This window comes from Theropithecus gelada, chromosome 5 (assembly GCF_003255815.1).
Source record: "Theropithecus gelada isolate Dixy chromosome 5, Tgel_1.0, whole genome shotgun sequence".
NCBI classification, from domain to species: Eukaryota; Metazoa; Chordata; class Mammalia; order Primates; family Cercopithecidae; genus Theropithecus; species Theropithecus gelada.
In genome coordinates, this window is record NC_037672.1 from 174429300 (window position 1) to 174450319 (window position 21020).

General features: G+C 36.2%; 1 non-coding gene across 1 annotated transcript; it reads left to right on the forward strand.

The window, feature by feature from the left end:
- The first annotated feature begins 447 nt into the window (after positions 1–447).
- Positions 448–510, forward strand: LOC112625594. The gene has a single exon (XR_003119678.1). It is a non-coding gene; the product is annotated as a U7 small nuclear RNA (small nuclear RNA).
- Positions 511–21020: the final 20510 nt, after the last annotated feature.

Below are 21020 nucleotides of genomic sequence, written 5' to 3' on the forward strand. Positions count from 1 at the left end.
TCCTTTGGAAATACACAGGTGTGAAAATATTTATGCTCTATCTATTTGACTGTCAGAGGTTACTGGTCTCAGCCATCTCTCTGACTGACTTGTTTCTCTATCACACACATGTTAAATACTTACAATATGTATTATGTAGTCTCTACCTATTAAGGATTTAAAATCTAAATATGACCAATTATATATTCATATGCATACACATATAAATATTACATATAAATCAACGTTATATATATTGGTTGTCAATACATGTCCATACACATTCACTTACAGCATGTTAAGTAAATACCTAGGTAAACAATAGGTTTTATAATTAAATTCGTGTGTAAGTCCTTGAAGGAAAGAGTTTGTGTTTTTATGGGTATTGGCAAATTGCCTCTCACTGGAAGGGACTTCTTTAACTTACCTTTCAAGAACTGAACTTTAGTCCTAACAAAACTGATTTATTAGTGTGATAACTCTTTCATAATTTGTGTAGCAGGTTTTCTGGTCTTCACTAGAAAAACTCATAAAAATACATTAAAAAACGATTTATTATGGCATTCTTAGAGCACTGAGATACTAAAGGAGTATAAGAAATTTTGACAATTTTGAAGTTAGTTACAATCTTTTTTCTGTGTTAATATCCCAAGGCCTCTTGAATTTTTTTCAGGATCAAAAGTGATATGATTTTTGGCTGTTAGTAAATCATGGAAATATCAGTATAGTCTTTTCAGTTTAGATGGGTTGCTAAAAATTAAAATGATATGAAGTTATAGCATTTCAAACTTCATCAGTTCATAAATTAGGAACTGAGGCCAGGATCAGTGGCTCACACCTGTAATCCCAGCACTCTGGGAGGGCGAGGCGGGTGGCTCACCTGATGTCAGGAGTTCAAGACCAGCCTGGCCAACATGGTAAAACCCCATCCCTACTAAAAATACAAAAATTAGCTGGGCGTGATAGTGGGCACCTGTAATCCCAGCTACTTGGGAGGCTGAGGCAGGAGAATGCTGGAATCTGGGAGGCAGAAGTTGCAGTGAGCTGAGATCATGCCATTGCACTACAGCTCAGGCCAACAACAGCAAGACTCTGTCTCAAAAATAAAATAAAGAAAGAACTGAAAGTCTTATCATTTGTTTTGAGCTTTTCTTCTTATGTTTCTTTTTGAATGAACTATCTGCATATTTAAAATATTTTAGTAGACCTTTTACGTTCAAAATCTTTAGGTAGGGAAAATGGGAGTATACATTTAGAAAATTATAGATAGTGATGCTTACAAAAAAGTCATCAAAAATTATCAAAAGAATAATGGATGGTTCAAAAATGTCTAAATGCTTATGAAGTTGATTGTCAGTGATGTGTTATCTGGAACCGTATGGGTCAGTTTGACAATGTGTACTTAAGGATGCCAGGTGACATGTTGCTGAACTGACTGCACTGCCTCTGTTAAAAATGTTTTAAAAACTGTCCATATATACATTTATCTATATAGTCTTTGTGAGTACATCTTTCACTGTTTTTAAAATATTTTTAACAACAATTTGAAAAATCTTAAAGAAATGAAAAAAACGGATGAACACACTAAACAAGCAAACAAAGAAAAAGCAGAGAGAGAGAGAAAAAAGCTCTTACTTTGCAATGTGCTATTTTGAACTTAATCTGACAGAATCACCGTCTGTCCGTTGTTTGAAGATTCTCAAAAGAATGTGAGAGCTTATTATTTGATTGAAGGAAAACATGACTTTCAGTCATAACTTTCATATTTCATTGGACTTACTTTATTTTCGTTGTAGAGTGGTATTTCATGACCTGGCAAGGCTATAAAACCATTCTGCATTGATGTAGCACATCCTGTAGATGTTAGAATGACCTGGTTAGTACCATCTCTTTCAAAGTAGTCCCAAACAATTATTAAATACATAATAATATATTTAATATGTTCTGAGATCCATAGTTTAGCATCCAGTGTTTCTAAGGACTGTTACATGTTAATCCAAGCAAGAAAACGGTATAATCTATATTATGATGAAAAAAAAATCAATAAGTAACTGTGAATGAACAACATCGATTAATATATATAATGAAAAGTACTGAAAATAGCTGAGAGAGTAATAATTTGCTGTCATGATATTTCATTATAATTAATTAGTTGCTCATATTTTCTTAGTTGACGAGATTTTGAGATTTGACTTTCCATATATTACCTGGGAGATGGCATTAAATGAAGTAAAGCCAATTGTTATTATTCCCAATTAATAAAATCATGTGTATTTGTTGATAGCATGCTTTTGTAAAACAACTTTTTTGGTGGCCACACAAGAACACACATAACAATGTTGTAGGCATTTGAAAAAGGGGCATGGTAAGCTTGAAGGGAGTGTTAAAAATGGATTATTTTACTTTCATTTGCTTCACTTAATTGTTCTCAAATTTTAATAAAGAAAGTTGTTATTGTATTTTTAAACTTTTTGTATTGGTTTCTTTGTTCTGTCATATTGGGAGTATACTTTTACTTATCTTTATAAAAATAGCAATCGGCAAATAGATATGTTTTACAGTGTCTATAGTCACCTATTGATTAGAGAGTATGAGTCATCTTCTGTTCCAAAAGACTCTAAAATAGAAATCATTATAATGATTTAGATGTGACATTGTGTGAGTAGAAGGCTCTATGAATGATCTCTAAACATTTCTTTAGGGCTTTAAGATTGTGAGATTTTCTGAATGAAGTTTGGGTGTTCCCCAAGCAACCATTAGTCATGGTAAGTTATTCATGTACATGATCTCCTTATCTTGTCTAAATAATCATTGTTAGCATGTGTGAAGTTTTAGCAACATTCATGTTATGCTCACTGACAGAATGTAAAGGGACTCTACATTTGGCATGCTTAGTACATGGCTTCAGGTTTTGCTTGCAGTGATGTCTTTCTTTGTGAAGACTCTAGAACACCTTCGACTTCCTTCAGTAACACTTATTTCTCAGAGAATATTTAGGGACTTCAGTGAGACACTCACAAAAGACAGTTCCTACCACAGTGGGTTCACCACCACCACCCCCCTACTACTTTAGTGTTTTGGGTTTATGTTGGCCACTGTGGTGCAGGGGCCCTCACTATGTCTTTGCTCCCTCCACCTCTCCTGCCCAGTTGCTCCAACTCACCTTTCAGACTGATGCCAGACAAATCTTCCTCAAACACTGCTCCTACCGTGACCTATGTGAGTGAGGGTCTTGTGGATTTTTATTTTTTATTTTTGGTCCAACCAGTGAAAATTATTTAACCTAATCTATTTTCCTTTTTGTTTTAAGTAAGAAAATGAAGAGTGAAATTCGGCACAGCCAAGTAATCAGCATCCAGCTGTTTCAAGTAGTGTGTAGCCCACCATCTCTTCCTTCTGTTTCATTAAATTCATTAAGTCCATTAAATTCGTCAAGCAGACAATGCTTGGTTTTATTCCCTGATGCCTAATTTTGCGTCATATTGTACTGTGTATGCCACTTCATGTCCTTGTGGAGAGAAGTGCAGTATAATTCTTAAACAGGAAATCTCAGGCTTTTGCTCAAGAACTTCAAATGTTTCCCAGTTTTGTACTGTACCAATTCTAGGTTCTTCTGTGTGGTTTACAAGATTCTCTGCTCCATGTATTTAATTTTGTTTCCCATGATTTCTCAAAATGTTCTCTCTATCTAATTAGGCCTATTTCCTTAAGGTTCTCTGAAGCTGTCATAGCCCTTCTTGCCTTTGCTTTCCCTGGAGCCCGTCATCTTGCCTCTAATGTACTTTATTTTCCCTACTCCTATGTCAATCTCACCATCCTGTCCTTGAGAGACTAACTCACACACCTTTTTTATGAAGCCCACTGTAATTGTTCATATATCTCCTTCTTTAATAGTAAATGTTTCTGTTTCTGTGCTGCGAAGAAAAAATAGTTCTTAAATCTTGATACATTTTGCATTGACTCCTTAACTCTATTATACATTTTAGGATTTTCATGGGTAGGAATTATGTCTTAAACATTTTATGTTTCACAAAATCTCGAGTATAAGATTGAGGACTCATCTAGTAACCATTTTGTGGCAGAGATCTAACCTCTCTTAATTCTTCTACATATTACAAATTTTTAAATTGCATAGCCTTTAGTTGAGATACATGGCAGAAACCTAGGTTTCCCTCTATTTCTTTGCATTCTCTAGCCTTCCATCTTGTTCTGATTAATGAACTATGAGCAGAAATGACATCACTTTCAGCAGAAGTGAAGCCAGCAGGTGCGTCTCCGCCATCACTCTCTTCTCCTGTGACTTGGGACGCATGCGTTCCTGATGGCAGAGTAGCAACATGAAACAGGATTTGTATCAGATTTCAGATGGACAAGAAATACATCTATGTTGTTTTAAGCCATGGAAACTGTGAAGCCTGTCTCTTGCAGAAGCTAAATTTAATTATCCTCAGGAGTATAAGATTCAAATGGTGGTATACATGTTTTGTGGAATTTTCACATATATGTATATTTGTTTTATAGAATCTTCACGTGTGTGTGTATATATATATATATGTTTTATAGAATCAATTTTATATACATGTATGTTTTATAGAATCTTCAAACATTAAATCAGGTATTTGTATTCTCTAGAACTCCAGAGTTCTGCAACCTCCCTAAGAATCTCTTCAAAGTAAATTAATGTTGTTCATATCTACAGCAAACAAAGACACCTATATCATGGTTTTCTCAGTTATAGCAAATGTTGGCTTTGACTGCATTTTGACATTAAACATTGTTGATGCCATTTCTGAATGTACTGCATGGTTGTAACCTTAGTTGGAAATACTGTTGGTTACTGGTTAGTCAAGGAGATTAACCTTAGAGTTTGAGACTTTATTCAAAGTTCTTCTTTTGGACTTGAAAAAATATCTGCTAAGAGAACTTGTCCCATTTTAGGTTATGTTGAAGCAAGAGAAGATGTACAGAAATATTCTGAATTCTAAAGGAAGTTCAATATTACATAATCTCAATTTGTAGTATAATGAAAAAAGTGAATGAGAAAGTCAAGCAGTAAAGGTGAATTCGATATTCCGTAACTTCAGTTTTACTTCTGCTATGTATTTCTTTATTAATATAGCACATGGCCAGTCATTTGATAAGGAGTGATTCAAAAAATCTCAGTTACTGACAAAAGCTATCCTCTTAAAGATCTCTCATTTTGAAAAACACAGTTTTAAGTATCAGATTTTTTCTTTCTAAGTTTTCAGGTTACCCATGAGCTCATGCTGTCATAGTGGCTTAACAAGAATTATTACTACATATAATGTGAAGAAAAGCCTTCATGTTTATTTTGATATTCAAAATGCAAAGTTAGACCAAGATAAAACAGTTAGTTATCCAGCTAATAAACATATAGGTATGCTAAGAGATACTTAGACAATGAAACCGCTCATATACTACTGGTAAGAATGTATTCTTCCTGGAAAGCAGTTTGAAAATGCATACGAAAATCTCTAAAAATGTATTCTTTCCCCCATAATCCTAGTTCTCAAAATCTACGTTAAAAGATAATCAGAGATATTATACATGTATGTATATTGATTTTTCATAGTTCTTAAAAAATGTATAAATCACGAAATACCAAAATGAAGGCCACAATTAAATATACTTTGGTACATTTTGATGATGGCATATTTTGCAGTTGCTAATAAAGAATTTTTAAAGATAACTTAAACTATTTAATGGCATGTGAAAATGTTTGCAATATTAAGTTGAAAACCGGGTATCAAACTACATACATCCAATGACTCCAATTTAATAAAATTTATGTAGCTACCTTGAAAAAACGATGAACAGAAATATTAACATCAATTGATGTTGGTAGTTTTTTTTTGCTTTATAAATTTACACATATAGAAATGAAGAACATAGACAACTTATAGAAACTACTAAATTATTAAAATAAGCATCTGTTGCCTTGATGAATGGAAATCACCAAATTCTGAGCCAGCCGTATGGACTGTGTTGCAGGCCTGTCATCTTTCTGTTCATGCGGTTGCTGTTACCTCAGAACAAATGAACAACAACAATAGAACTTTTCGTCTTCTCAGACTACCTTACTTCATCTTAGCCACCAAGGACAGCGGAGGTGCCAGCCTCTATGACAAGCCCTCCCTGGCCCGCTTCAGGTTGGGTTGTGTGTTCTTCCTCGTTACTCCCACTGCATCCAGCATATTTCCTTACAACGGTAATAAAATGGGACTGATTTGCTTGGCTGGGTTCGCCACTGGTTGTAGCTCTGTAGCTCTTTGAAGTATGGAATATCTTTTCCATGTTCTTCACGTTTTAGCACAATGACTTGCACCCAAATGGCAGTCAATAAACGTTTGTAGACTGAACCATGTTTAAATGACTTACAGCAGTGTGTAATGCAGAGTGAAGTGCTGTCTTGAGGCAGGTTCCATTAAACTCCTGATTTGATTTTGCTCTGGAAATTTCCAGAGTCTAAGTAGTCTGAGAGTCCTATATATAAAAAATATACACATCAACTTTTGCCATTCAAAGATGATTTACATAATTATAAAAACAATATATTAAAAGTACTGTTGTTTTACATTTCAGGAATATTTTCCATTGATAAATGAGAGTTTCTGATGAATCTGAATAACTAAATTTAAGCTTTCAAAGCCGGGATGTTAATGGCAGTCTTTAACAAATTGTACCCACTTTTTAGACTGTTATAAATTATAAAGTGCACTGGTACTAAACTTCCCAACTCAAATCACAGTGATGTTTCATAAATTTATTTGATAATGTTATTCATTAATTTGTGTGAGAAAGACAGTTGTCATGGTAATAACTTAAAATGAACTGAAACACAATCCTGGTCACGTTTGCTAAAGCAGGTGAATCTGCTCTATTGCATTGCATTTTTCTAATTTAAACATAACTGAAGCAAAATACAAAGGGAATTTAAAATAAACATTTAGGGGTGTTTTCACTATATATATATAAAATAAAGTTTCAAAAATCCCCCAATTTGGAGAGTCAGTTCTATTGGCATACTCGATATTCACATTCCTGAGTTTTCCATAAAATGCAGATTTTATTCAGAATGATTCAGATCAATGCAACTGGACTTTCGTCTGAGTTTCAGAGAGTGAGATAGTAGAACGGCTGAGAGGTGTCTGGAGAAGAAGGCAAACAGATGCGATTATTTCTGCGAACAAACATGTTATCTTTGACTCCCTACCCAATTCATTTGGTTTGTCATAACTTGCCATGATGATAATTCGGTGACAGAACAAATGAATGTGCTTTCATGGAAGAATGGCCGATGCTAAAAATAATAAAAAGGCAATACCTGAGCCTGAGTAATTTTATTATTATGCATTCAGAGAGTTTTGAAATCTATGGAATTCCTGCTGGGAAACAAATTTTCCTCACTGAATGGATCATTAAAAAGCCCATTTACTATAACAAAATGCATGTTCTGAATGTGTATACATTTGAATTTGTAGATTTTTTTCCCTTCAAGTAGAGATGCTTGAATTTCATTGATATAATTTAAAAAGAGTGAAACAAATTTCTTAATACTAAGTAGTTTTATTTTTTTGGTAAACGTTGCTATGTTCAAATAGCATTTGGCAAAAATCATTGCTTATAGCATTCTGTGTAAGGAAAATAAAATGTTGTCTCTCAAATTGTAAGGTATATCTTATTGTTTACTTGAAAGTTTAGTGCTGTATTTTAGATAAAATATATTCAACGTCTTAGAGTAGCAGTCATCTCTGCATTTTAGAGCCAAAACCTCAAAACAAATCAGGCTTATGTGTGTAAAATATGTGCATATTTTTAACTGCTGCAGAAAACACAAATACACATAACATTTTTACATAATCCCAGCCTCTTAACAAATGTTACAGTAAGATACCAATTGGTGAGGTTCAAAAAATTAAGATGTGGGTGAAAAATAAAATTCTGCCTCTCAAAAATTGCCTGGAATGCCATTTACATTTTAGTTCCAAGAAAACTCAAATATCAATAAGACAATCTTTTTGGTTGCTTTACTCATAATGTAAGATATTCAGGTAGTTTTTAAATTGTTTAAATTTTAGGTTTGGGAGTACATGTGAAGGTTTGTTACACAGGTAAACACGTGTCTTGGGGCTTTGTTGTATATATTATTACATCACCCAGGTATTAAGCCCAGTAAAATCCCAACAAATTCACATATAATCTTATCCATGTGACAGTAAGTGTCCAAATAAACAATTAAAAGAGAGTACTAAATTTTTATAACTTACCCTGTGTGATATTAAATGAGAACATATTTAGTTTCAGCCAGGTAATTGACTCGATTCCTTGTGTCTGGTATGTAACTGTTAAAATTGAAATACAGATAAAGTAGATTATTTAATTTTTGAATTGTGTAAATTTCTGTGTGTACCAAATGAGGAGAAAAGTCACAAAACCCAATTCCCAAATGCTAGGTGTTGCATATGAGATGAAGGTTTTAGTTATGCAACAACAACAATGATCTCTCTGTAGAGTACAATCTTTAAAAATAACTTTCAGGGTGCTGATTTTCATAATTACAAATAAGTGCAATTTAGCTAGTAATTAAAACGAAAATGTTAACAAAGGCTCTGCATTGATGCCTCTTTTGCAAGTACATGCAAGTGTTTTGAGGCAGTCTGTCTCCATGCTTAATCTTACTTGAAAATTTCCCTGCAGATATTCCTTGCCTTACAAAGTGAAGTGAATTGTTTGAAAATATATTAAAGAGTAATTTTCTATATTATTTTTAAAAAAATCTACAATTATTCGCAATATCTTAGGGTATAAGTAACAGCATAATAAACCTATTTTGGCACTAGCACCCCTTTATCCCTACCAATTCATGTACTCAGACCCACTTTATATGTCTATTCCAGAAAATTTCAAGATGTAGTAATCACTAACAGTAATGTTATCCTGTTCGGATAGTAAAAATTTTAACTTTTTTGAATAATTGGAACAAATTACTTCTTTTAGCAAAGTATACATTGTAATGACCATACATTATCTTGTTAGCAGACCCATATATTAGGCATATTTACTACTATTCTCTGATTTACTTTGAGATCAAGCTTTGTTCTATTGTCTAATAGGTTCAAACATTTTCTTTTGTAAAGAAAATGTATTACTATTTTATGAAGAACGTAACCTATGATTTTTTTAATGTTTCCAGTGAATTTTCTTCTGGCTTAAATATTTCTTCAAATAAAGCAAGTTAAATTTGCAATATGATTTCTAGTTCTTTTCTCTAGAGCCATTACAAATGACTTTTACTACAGCACTCACTATAGTATATCATTTATAGTATATCATGATACATTAAATTTATAGAAAATGTACTCAAATTGATATCTTTTAAAAAATTTTCACTAATGTATGTATTCATACTAGAATATAAATTCCACAATATGACTTGTTTTATATTAAAAAATTATTAAAAATTTTTTTAAATGTGTTTTGCATTATTTACATCTGGTTAAAATTTAAATGTGAAATACATATCCATGGTTCTTTGGAAAGTGTAGTAAATTTGAGGTCTGTGTATGCTTTATTGAACACAGAAAACCGTAGAGGTTACTATCTTTTTCCCTTTGGAGATAAAGCAGTTGGGTAATGGATCGCAAACCACCTGTCTTCTGCTCGGAGAATGTACTCCTGTTGCTCTGGGTTCAGAGACTCCCTCCTGGTGCCCATTGCCATGTCCTATATTGTAAGTTAATAAAGTTACAGTCTAATGGTCTTTTTGAGTAAAGTACACTTCTGAGTCTCTTTTTGCCCAAAGGGTCTGCACTATTAGTAGAGTCATTCCCAGTGCTCCTTTGATATTTTGCTTTTCTGTCCTTTCTTGTGAATGAATTAGTAAGAACAGTGATATTAACTATTCACTTCCAGTGTTGGTTCCATTGCATTCAGTGGCCAAACATAATTCCTGAAATCTAGTCATTTCCTCTGTCATGTTTATTAAGTCTGCAAAAGCAAATCAAAAACCCAATTTTATTAATACAGAAGTATGTTTTGTTTTGGAGGTTTACTCAGTTTCGTCTTTTTCTCTAACATGCTTTTCTTGTGTAATAAACATTTATTCTCACAGCAAAATATTCATTTCAATTATGCTATCAGTTAAATAATTTTTTGAACTTGTGTGATCATTTTCCTCCCTCATTTATCTAAATTTGTTAGTGCCTTATGGTTTATGAAGGGTCATAAATAGTCCACTGGATTTATCTTTTCCAGTTTTAATCTAATTCTTATTTACCCATAACTGCTAAAGTTATCCAACTATTATTACTGAGATGATGTTGGGAAATGACAAAGAAAGTATAATTTGATGTACAATTTTGTACAATCTATGTTTTCTTATGTTCCTTCTGTTTTTGTTGTTTTGTTTTGTTTTTCGTTTTTCGAGACAGAGTCTCACTCTGTCACCCAGTCTGGAGTGCAGTGGCGTGGTCTCGACTCATTGAAACCTCCACCTCCCAGGTTCAGGTGATCCTACTGCCTCAGCCTCCCAAGTAGCTGGGACTACGACATGTGCCACCACACCTGGCTAATTTTTGTATTTGCAGTACAGACGACGTTTCACCATGTTGGCTAGTCTGGTCTTGAACTCCTGACCTCCTCTGCCTGCCTTGACCTCCCAGAGTGCTGGGATTACAGGCGTGATTGGCCTCTTATGTTCCTTTTAAAAAGGCATTGAAAAAATGTGAACATTTTACAGTATCCTGTTGATTTTATGAATGCATCTAACTCTTAAAATTTTTTTTCTTTAAGATATATCTGTGTTAAGTAGTATTCATATTTTATTAAATGGCTATTTTAAAATTGAACTTTCCTCTCATGTGGTATATAACTAGCATTTTTCCACTTTGTTTTCAGACCTGTTTCATATTTATATTCCATGCACTCTGTTCCTCTAGGATATTAGGTATCTTCATGTTAGAATGTAGAATTTGCTAGGGAATATTTATTGATTAATTGTGTCCTATATATTCAACACTGGAAAGTCACTTGGTGATCATCCATGAAAAGTCCTCTTGTTTTCTTTCCACCTGTTACACATTTCATCTGTCTAATCCCCACTAATACAGATCCATTATATCTTTTTCGTATAATTTTCCTTGTTTGCCCCAATCTTCTCCACAGTAAGATCTCATCTGGATTAATTTTGAAGATTGGTAGAAAGTCCTCTCTGATATATTTTCCATCTACTCTCATCCTGCTAGGCTCTCAGATGCTTAGAGTTCCACTATTATTATTGTGTAAGTTAAACATTGTATTTTGAGTTTTTGCTCGAAGTGATCACATAACGAATTATTATCTAAATTTTCTTGCCTTGAAATTTTAAGGGCCATATTATGGAGCTGCTGGCCCATATTAAAAATGTGAACTCTGTCTAAAGAACCTTTTATTGGCCAGGCGTGGTGGCTCACACCTGTAATCCCAGCACTTTGGGAGGCCAAGGCAGGAGGATCCCTTGAGGCCAGGAGTTTGAGACCAGGCTGGCTAACATGGTGAAACCCCATCTCTACTGCTTGGGAGGCTGAGGTGGGAGAATCTCTTGAACCCAGATGGCAGAGGCTGCAATAACTATGCCACTGCTCTCCAGCCTGAGTGACAGAGCGAGACTCTGTCTCAAAACAAACAAACAAACAAGAACCTTTTACCACTTCTCAACCAGTGTGCATTACTCAGACTTGGAAATCTTTTTTGTCCTTTCAGGGATAACCCCTTCCTCTAGAATAATTTACTTTCTAAATCTGAGTGTGAAAATCTAACAAATAAGATTTGCCTTATTCTCTTTGATCTTTGTGACACCAAAACTTGTGAATGTTTCATTTATTACTAATACTGTGTTTTTGTAAATTGCACATTAAAAAATGTAAGTGAAATCACATTTTTCAAAGGAAATTGTTTAATTTTTGTCAATGAACACTTCTTAAAATGAAAAACAGATGAACTTCCCTTACTTTCATTTCTAAGTGTAGTTACATCTTTACAGTAAGAATTTAGGTATACATTTACAATGAGATGGTTAACAGAAAGCATTAAATATCCTGAATTGTCAGATGGGAGAGCTTTATCCACAAAAACTCCTTGATCTCTTTTGCCTGTGAGCTTTCTCAGCTTTTGTATCTCATCTAATACACATTTGTTCTAATTTTATATTGTCTGGAATCCTTTCATGTGTGTTAGATTTGCCACTTGAGGTAAATGCTAAAGTGTTTTTAGGATAAAGCTTATGTTACATATTTGTATATTACCTCTATATCTGTATTTTCAAAAAAGTTAATTTGTTAATCAAAAGATTGAACTTGTCAGTTACTAAACAGATTGTCTCTAATTGTTAGACAAAGAATATTTATGTGAGCAATTGACTTTTAGCAATAGCACCATAAAGATAAAGGCATATTAATTTAAACCTTAATTTTTATAGGTAAGGAGAATGATCCATAGAAATTAAATGAACATTGAAAGATGATATAACAGAATTGTTCTTTTAACCTTTTTGAAATGTTCACTTTTTCTAAAATGTGCACTTTAATACACATTATTCATCTATTAGCATCTTTACTGGATCAGTAGAAATTGTATTTTTTAAATTTTACATGAGTGGTTATTAAAACATACACCTAGGGTCTTTAAATTATAAAACCTAAACAAATGATTAATCTCTCCTAACACTAAAATATTTTAAAATTAATTACTACAGTGCTGGTAATGATGTATACCTGGCAGCTGACAGTCAAATCTTATGAAGGATTAAAACATAAAGTTTGCATTAAAGGTAAGATTTCTATGTACCTTATAACTGTTTCATCTCCGAAAACAATATAACAACTTCCTTTTCTAACAACCAGTATTTCTTTTTTCACAAACATAAATCTGTGAGCTATTAGCAAACACTGAATTGACATTCCAGTGAAAAGATACATACTGAAATTTACAGTATAAAATACATTTTATGTCCTCTTTATGGAAAACACAAACACATACCTACACATGCACACGTACACTCACATGTAAGTCTATCAACATAACATAACTAACTGCAAAGTATGTATCTAACTAAAAACACTTATGTGACAATGATTCTCTCCTTCACCAAACTCTTTTCAGGATCCTCTGACCTCTTCTCAGTTAGGCCCTGACTTTTGGGCATCTGTGTTCATCTCTGCATTGTCCAGCTTTAGCAAGAATCGTGCTGAGTCAATTTACGAAAGCCCCCCTCCACCCCCAATTCTTGGTCTGACTACTCCCTGAATTTTATCACCTGGTCTGTCTTCAGCAAAACTCCTTAGGTCAGCTGAACAAATAATTACCATACCTCCTAGTAACTGTCCATCCACCAACCCATGACCCTGCTCCTTTGCTATAAATCCTTTTCTCTTATTGTATCCGGAATTAAGTCCAGTGTCTCTCACCTGCTCCACCCCCCATTGTGGTGGCTCATTTTGAATTAAGTCTTCCTTATCCTCTTTAACAAGTATCTTCAGTCATTTTTCTTTGACCTAAGATAAAAATACATTCCTGCAATTCAGTTTTTACACATTTCCTCTTAGATGTTTATCATTCTGCTTTCTTATTAGCAATTAAATCATAAAATATAGTTATATTCACATTTAATATTTACACACTTACAACATGTAGTCTTCGAATCAATAGCCCTAACACTTAAAAATGTGCTTCAGAATGGCCTTTTCTCCTTAAATATGTTTTTCTTAGCCCACTGGATAAAAATGCAAGTTATTGTATTTAATAATATAAACCAGTACACATGTTATAAACACTATATTATATATCTCTGCACAAGACAGAAGAATGCATTTTTCCCCCTCAAATAGACATTTAAGTTGTGAGAATAAAACAATACATAGGAAGTGATAGAGGAGGTTGGAGCCCCCACAGAACAAGGTGAAACCCCTCACCTAGTCCCGTTTGTCCTCTGTCACATCACCTTTTCAGTGAATTCAATACGGAGCCTTAATGCTGCAGTTAGACACTAAGCAATGATCTTTTGTTCATTAACTGTACACTCCTTGATGTTCAGCTCTCATTTACACAATGTCAATATGCTTCTTGCAGTTCTTTTTGCTCTTTCAAACAAACTATGACCTTTAATTGAAAGGAGAAAATTAGTTGTGATATTGTGGCAGGAGACACCTTCTGGGATTTGTATTTGCCAGAAAAGATAGCAGCTAAGAGTTTGGTGCTGAGAAATCTGGGGGTAGAGAAAAAATAAAGTGGAAATACTCAGAAGAAAAGTGACATGTGAAACATATTTATAATAAACAGAGTAATACAAAATCTACATAAAGAGAATAGACTAATGATGCCTGAATATAGCATTCATTGTCTTCTATCTCAAATTTTTATTTTCAAGGACTGACAGTAAGCTGCTTGTGTGTAATGATAACTGGTTTTTTTTCTTCCTTTTCTTTCTGAAATCATGCTGTTGGCGGCTAATCAGTCATAATAATAATGTTACAGTGTCCTCAGCACTTGTCCTCCTAAAAGCTTAAAGAACACAAAATGTCCTGGTTCACTCATTGGTTTTATTTTTCCCAAACTCCATATCCTTCCATTGCACAGCCTCTGGGCCCAATTAAATGATTTTTAAAAATTAGGTTAGCAAAAAGAAAAAAAATGGCCTGTTTTTTGTAGATGCAAAGACTAAATGGTCCCCATACATTGAGGAGCTGACACAGACAATGATAACAGAAAGATGAAAAAGCAACAGAATCCTTGCATGTGCCCCCCTCTCCCTTTCCCTCTTATTCTTTGTAGGGACAAAAGAAGGCAGCATTCCTTTTTCCATCATCCGCTGTCACAATACTGACTGGCTTGCCTTGCAAAATTACCTCTAGAGTGACACAGAATTTGTACCAAGTGCAGGCAGATGACAAAACTGAAGATCAAATAATATGCAATTGAGAAATGATTTTTAGGTGCTTTTCAAAGCATTAAAGGCTTCTAGGTATTGGCCCTGAATAGTGGTGTTTATTTCATGAATGCATGAAATGAATCTGGCCATTTTTCAATACTATTGACAAACATTACCTCCTCTTTGAAGCCTTCCTCAACTTGCCCAGCCAGAAAAAGTGGTCTAAGGACTGCTCTTATCAGAAGAAAGCTTTAGGCCACTATCTGATAATCTAAAGGATCTTGAAGGATTGAAAGTTACTGAATATTTGAAATGAAGGCCATCTGAAAATTCTGAAATATATGATCACTATCTATTTTATTCTATTTATCTATTGTGACATGACAAACCACCCCAAACTTAGTGACAAAATGGCAACCATTTTATTATGCTTAGACTTTCTGTGGGTCAGGAGTAAAGGCACATTGCAGGCATGGTTTTCTCTGCTCCATGTCGGGGCCTACCCTGGAAAGCCTTGACTGGCTGGAGGTGACTCACACTTTTGAGTCATCTGCAGGTTTCTCCATCTGCAAGTTGGGTGCTTGGGCTGGGGATGACTGGCAGGCTCAGCGGGGACTTCCATCAGACCATTTACACGTCGTTTTCCCATGAGGCTTGGCATTCTCACCGTACAGCTGCTGGCTCCCAGGGCTTGTGTTCCGAGAGGGAACATCCAGATAGTAGAGGTTCCAGAAAGCCAGATGGAAACCTTATGCCTCTGAGGATCTTGTCTTGGAAGTCACATAACATCACTTCTTCTGTTTTCTACAGGTCAAAACAGTCACAACCCTGCTCAAATTCGCAAAGAGGGGACGGAAATGGAACCTCTTCATGGGAGGAAGGTAAAAGAATTTGGTGCCGTCTTTAAGACTACCACATTACACCAATGGCATCTTCTCACTTTTAGCACAGCCTCTCTGCAACTTGATGATCTGCAATTTGTTTTCTCTTCACCCCAAGTGACTATGAGCTCACGCAGGGCCAAAATTATTTATAACCTGAACAAATTATATTCTAAGAAACTGTTGATGAAAATGAGACACTATAAATATTGAATGAAGTTTACACACACGCACCTAGAGAAAATTAAAGTGCTAATAATCAAAGACAATCTAAAGTCTATGGTTTAATCTCTTACTTAAATACAGTCATTTGCATTTGAGTAACTTGACAGCGATGCAGGGCAGGCGATCCCTCAAACTGGGGTTTAGCCCAGGAGGGTTATTGGCTTCACCCAGGAAAGAATTCAAGGGGGAGCCAGCGGTGTTAGACAGCAACTTTTATTGAAGCAGCAGCGCATAGCAGCGGCAGAGGTACTTCTCCTTGTGGAGCAGGACCACCCCATAGACAGTGAGCTCAGCGTAGCAGCCGAGAGGCAGTTCTGCAGTCATATTTATACCCACTTTTAACTACATGCCAATTAAGGTGGGATGATGCAGAAATTTCTAGGAAAAGGATGGTAACTTTCAAGTCGTTGGGTCATTGCCATGGAAAGGGATGGTAACTTCCAGGTGTTGCCGTGGCAATGGTAAACTGATGTAGCACACTGGTGGGCATATCTTATGTAATGTTGCTTTTGCCCCGGATGCCCTGGACCTTTTAACTAGTCCTCAATCCAGTCCAGTTTCCAAGTCCCTGCTCCAGAGTCGAGTACTGCTTCCTACCTCAATGGGCAAGAGTCTAGAAAATTTCATCCTTAAACCTGGTAACTTACATAATTCTTTTTCCTTGGATGCATTCTAATTGTTTCAGAGTTTTCTAGAGATGGACAATTAAGAAGGTGGCAGTCTTGCTTACTTCTAGCAAAACTTCATTAAATAAATGCTGGCAGACAACAAAAAAAAGCCCTAAAAAGAGTGTTTGTTATCTTGCCCTCCAGCTGCAGATTGAGATGTGACTTTTATCAATCAAGAAAATGGATCATAAGAAAAAGGAGATTGTGACTTAGAAGCTTTACCTCTAGATTTGTCATTTATAATCAAAAGTACATTGGCAGTCCTCTGTTCCTTGAACAAGACAACATGCCTCTTTGCAGAGCTCTTGCATTAGCTTTTCTTTTGTCTAGAATGCTTTATCCATAGTATATACGTGCCTCATTCTGTCACTTTTTTTTTTTTTTTTTTGAAGTAAGTCTTGCTCTGTTGCCCAAGTGGAGTGCAGTGGTGCGATCTCGGCTCACTGCAACCTCCACCTCCTGGGTTCAAGCGATTCTCCTGCCTCAGCCTCCCTAGTAGCTGGGACAACAGGCAGATGCCACCATGCTCGGCTAATTTTTTTTATTTTTAGTAGATACGGGGTTTCGCCGGGTTAGCCAGGATGGTCTCGATCTCCTTACCTCATGATCCGCCTGCCTCTGCCTCACCTCCCAAAGTGCTGGGATTACTGGCATGAGCCACCGCACCTGGCCTCTGTCACTTTTTAAAAACAACAGCTTAAATGTCAATGCATTGTGCTTTTCTAACTACACTGTATGCAGTTCTTACTCCTATCGGTCTCTCTATCTAGTTTTGTTACAGTATTTACCTAACAGAAAACTACTTATTTGTTTATTTATTTAAGTCAACCTCCCTTACTGGAATGTAAATTGTGTGAGCATAGGGCCTTTCAGCTTTATCTTCTACTACCATTCTAGTTCATAGTACAGTGACTGGTGCATAATAAACAATGTACTTTTTTATATAAAAGAATGAGTACAAAGTATGTAAAGACAACCTCCATCGTACAAAGGCATGGAGAAAATAATTAGTGATACATTTAATGAATTTATGTATTGAACAACTTTAAACATCACATCTAAAGAGCTTAACAAATATTTATTTTATAGTTTTTGCTGAAGCACCAAAATAGAGGCAAAGTTTTGTGGTGGCCAAGTGCTATCTTATTCTCAAATGGAGTTTTAGACCATCCATAAATTACTTGCAAAAGGCATGTCCTAAAACTCTGCACCACTAGACCATCATACACCTTTAATAATTCTTAGATGCATTTTATATATGATGTATTTATATAAAAATGAATGAATTCATTAGAAGACATTTTAAAAATGGGAATTTCCCTGGACAAAGAGTTTTGGGAAAGTGGAGTATTTCTTTTGAAGCCATGTGAGGAGGGCTTTTGGAAAAGCACTTAGGAATCTTGACATGTATGCTTCGTGCTTCTGTAGACACCGGGTTGGCACCTGACTCTGGTATAAAAATGTCTCAAGGGTGTATCATCACTGGCAGAGTAAGAGGAGAGATGGCCAGAGTGGGATACTGCTGCCCCCCCACTGATGTTGGGGCGAAGACACCCTGGGCCAGACCTAGAACACAAAAACAGAAAAGAGCTGGACTTGAGGGACTTCATTTTGAACAGGACGCTACCAAAAGCACCTACCTGGGAAATTGTACTAACAGAAGAGTCAGCGTGGGGCGGTGTGGTCGTTTGTTTTCACGCTGCTGATGAAGACATACCCAAGACTGGGCGATTTACAAAAGAAAGAAGAGGCTGAATTGCACTTACATTTCCGCACGGCTGGGGAAGCCTCACAATCATGGCGGAAGACAAGTCACATCTTCACGTGGATGGTGGCAGGCAAAGAGAGAGAACGAGAGCCAAGTGAAACGGGTTTCCCTTATCAAACCAGCAGATCTCACGAGACTTACTCACTACCACGAGGACAGCATGGGAGAACCCGCCCCCGCAATCCAACCGTCTCCCACCGGGTCCCTCCCAGAAACACGGGAATTATGGGAGTACAATTCAAGATGATATTTGGGTGGGGACCCAGAGCCAAACTATATCAGGTGGACTGCCAGGAAAAAGGGGCAGGCGTGTGTTAATGCTTTGGAGAAGGCATTGTGTCTGGGATAGGAGCTACAGGTGAGAGATCCCAGCCACCGAAGGTCGCCAAGGAATCTGTGGGAGAGGAAATAAGAATTTGCCTGCCTGTTCCCAGTTGTTTGAGACTGGGGAGAAGACGATGAGAAAAGGTTTCAATTGGATGAGAGGTTGATACTCAGATATTAGGCAGAAAAGAACTTTTATACCCCTGAAAAATGAGAGTTCTTCTTCATAACTGAAAGTAACTAGGAAAAAATGTCAGATCGGCCTAATATTTCATCCGGGGATAAATAAGAACAGTTCAAAATTAGAAAGAGCAGTAGTGAGAAAAAAAGAAAAGGTCATTCTCTGCTTTTAACCTGACAACTCTTATTCAGTCAATTTAAATGTTAAACAGGTTTTAGATAAAATACTAATAAGTAAAACACCTATGATAAGAGTTCTGGGTAAAATGTACAGCATTCTGTACTTCATAAAGAATATAAACTCAAGTTTATTGTAGATATATTGCATGTTCTTTCTATATTCTTTCTATATATCTATTATATGTATTTTCTCTAATAGTAATTTTAAAAACCCACACATATAGGTATGTACAGAAAAAATTGAATGCTGACACACTTACCTAAATGTTAAGACAAATTTTTTCCCTGGGATTGATTTAAATTTTCTTCTTTATATTAATTTCCTCTGACCCTGGAGGCTGTGTATACTTTACTCATTCTTTGATGCAAATACTTTTTTTTTTTTCAGACGGAGTCTCACTCTTGTCACCCAGGCTGAAGTGCAGTGGTGCTATCTTAGCTCACTGCAACCTCCTCCTCCCAGATTCAAGCGATTCTCCTGACTCAGCCTCCCAAGTAGCTGGGCTTATAGTTGCACACCACCACGCCCTGCTAATTTTGTATTTTTAGGTGAGATGGTTTTCACCATGTTGGCCAGGCTCATCTTGAACTCCTGACCTCAGATGATCTGCCTGCCTCGGCCTCCCAAAGTGCTAGGATTACAGGTGTGAGCCACCGCACTAGGCCACAAGTACTTTTTTGAGTCCTTTGAAGGTGTCTGTTGGAAAATGTGGTCACACTTCCCAGGGAGCAGGTGATAATCTCTCCCTAAGCCGCTTGACAATGGGTGGTCCAGCCTCCTGTTGGGGTTGCTTGGTCCTTTGGCATATTTAAAATTTCTTAGGCAAATTTTTATTTTCAGGTAGCCCCTCGCTGGCTGATGAGAACCACCTGCATGCTGTTGCCCCTGCTGATGAGAGAATTCTAGTGGTTCTAGGGCTGCTTGTGCTTTCTCTGCAGAGTACCTTCTTGTCATTACCGTGGCCTCTTGCCTTTATTTCATAGGCCTTTGTCAGACTCTGGGTAACAGTTTTCCTAAATATCCAGGGCTCCAGGACGCCCTTTTTCTAGGCTTAAAACTCTCCTAACTTCTTCCCAGTGGGGAAATTGAGACTTAGAGCAGATCGACAACTTTCTCCTAAAATAAATCACCTCCTCTCTCTGCAACCTAGGTCAGCTTCTCTCTTTCACCAGCTGGAGGCCAGTGGTCTGCTAAGGTCATATGTGTGCATATGTTGCTAGGCGAGTCTAGCTTTCTATAGGCTATGTGAGTGGTTGACATACATTTCCTAGGACTTTGTCATACACATAATGGAAATAATTTCATGTGAGCATTTTTAGCTTACTGAATCCAAAAGTATATTAAAAGGTGCTTTATGATAAATAGAAGAATAAAAGAATATTTTCACTTTGTAAAAGTTTTCAATGTTCTAATTCACTCATTAATAGTAAAAATCACATAAATATCTTGATAGATGCTGAATAAGAATTTTATAAAGCTCATTATATGTTTTAAAAATTGAAACGATTTATAAAGTTGAATTTCTACCATATTGTGTATTTTTTTTTTTTTTGGAGACGGAGTCTCGCTCTCTCCCCCTGGCTTGAGTGCAGTGGCGCGATCTCGGCTCACTGCAAGCTCCGCCTCCTGGGTTCCTGCCATTCTTCTGCCTCAGCCTCCCGAGTAGCTGGGACTACAGGCGCCCGCCACCACGCCCGGCTAGTTTTTTGTATTTTTAGTAGAGGCGGGGTTTCACCGTGGTCTCGATCTCCTGACCTTGTGATCCGCCCGCCTCGGCCTCCCAAAGTGCTGGGATTACAGGCGTGAGCCACCGCGCCCGGCCGTATTTTTTAAATTCTCATAAAATTAAATGGAAACTTCCTTAATGTGTTAAAAACGTATACCAAAATAT